We start from the raw sequence: 1719 nt of genomic DNA on the forward strand, positions 1-1719 counted from the left end.
CCCCCCCTTACACAACACCTGCCTCCCCATCAGGAGGGTCCCATATACCAGCTGCGCGGCCGAATAGCAGCTCACGGCTATGAGAAATTGCGGGGACAAAAAAAATGAAAATCGTTCCGCCCCATTGTGTGACTCCGAGCGTGGCTCATCCTAGTAAAGGGGGAGGGGAGCGTGAAGCAACGCATCATGCTGTGTGGCCATGACGTTCGTCGACATGGACAATTTATATCGCCAGCCCCTCACCCCTCAGCCCAAAGAGATAACACCGGCGCCCCTGCTTGTGTGTCACCAGCTATGGGCGCCGACACACCATACCCACCCCCCCCCACACACACACACCAGCACCCCTACACCACCAGTCGGCCGCTATCTCCTCTAAACATTCCCGAGAAACAGGTCCCTTTGCATAAGCGTAAATATCCTTCGTTGTCGGAATGGCGTGCAGGAGGGGTGGGAGAGGAGGACGAGGAGGGGGGTAACTTGGCTCGCCGGGGCAAGGGGCCCAGAGTGGGGAGGGGGTACAGTGCGGTCAAGGGCCGAGCAGTGGATCCAATTCAGAGCAGCAAAGTTGTAACGTAACACACACTCTCACACACACACACACCGCGAGCGCACCACCCTCATCCATGACTTTGCCACCGTAGTTGAAACTGTTTTTTTGTTTCTTTTCCAAAAACGTCCCTCTCTCTAAACCACCACCACGCGCGGCAACGCTCCGCTCCAGCAGCCTGCTATGGCGACCCTCGCACGCTGGCTGGTCCCTCCCCCTTCATCCCCTCTTTCATTTAGCAAAAGGGGGATTCGCAATAATAAACCTGCCGCAGATCTCGTCATGGCCGCTCATGGCACTGGACCAGTGACCACTGCACCCAATTAGGGCGGCCCCCGCCGCGCCGTGTCACGCTGCGGACCCTCGCCCCGTTCCCTTTATCTCCCGCTCTATAAACTATATCTCTCTCTCGAGCTGCCCGCCGCCCTGGCCGGCCGGCCGTGCGCGGACCCCGTGCGGCAGGGAGGGTTGTGCCCGTGGTGGTCGGTCATCCCCCGGTGCTCTCGCGCGCGGGGCGGGGCAGGGCGGTGGAAGAGGGAGGGCGGCCTCCAGTGCCAGCCGATGTCACCGGCATGGTCCGCACCACTCCCCAGCTCTACACGCCACCGCCGCTGGGGCCCCAGCTAGTGGCGCTTCCCCGCCACGCCCCGCCTCACCCCACCTCACCCTTTGAGACGACGCTTACTCCATTGTAACGCAATCAGCCGCCCGCTCTCGGCCGCTGCCTGATACTCCGAGGCCGCCGTCAACCTTGTCCCCGGATTGCTAGGGGGCCGGCAGGGCGGCGGCACAGCAGGCTCCCGCCAGCCCCCGCGCAAACCTCCAACCACCACCCCCGCTCCCCCGGCCAGTCAGTGCCTCGTCCCACCTCCCTCCACGGGGCTCCCGCTCACGCTCCCGCTGCTCCACGGCCGGACAAAGTTGTTTCGGAAAGTTGTCCCGCCGGGCCGAGCTGGGCCGGGCGGGTCGGGCAGCAGAGGAGCGGGCGCGGGGGTGGGCGAATGGACGGGCAGCGCGTTAACGGCTTCTGGGGATTGGTTGAGGCTCGCGCCCTGCCTGCCCGGCCCCGCCCGGGGCAGGCGGCCGCCATGGCGGCGATACCGATAGGCAGCGCCAGCAGCTCATTTCCGCACCCCAAGGTGGCGGCGCGGGGCATGCCAGCTTCCCCC

General features: G+C 64.6%; 1 protein-coding gene across 1 annotated transcript in view; it reads right to left on the reverse strand.

Moving 5' to 3' along the window:
• LOC113204729 (uncharacterized) overlaps positions 1-1719 on the reverse strand; it is a gene marked incomplete at its 3' end in the record, with an annotated part of 243415 nt that overhangs the window by 101916 nt on the left and 139780 nt on the right. The gene's annotated exons all lie outside the window — the stretch shown is intronic.

This window comes from Frankliniella occidentalis, unplaced genomic scaffold, assembly GCF_000697945.3.
Source record: "Frankliniella occidentalis isolate FOCC.00 unplaced genomic scaffold, Focc_3.1 Scaffold118, whole genome shotgun sequence".
Taxonomy (NCBI): Eukaryota; Metazoa; Arthropoda; class Insecta; order Thysanoptera; family Thripidae; genus Frankliniella; species Frankliniella occidentalis.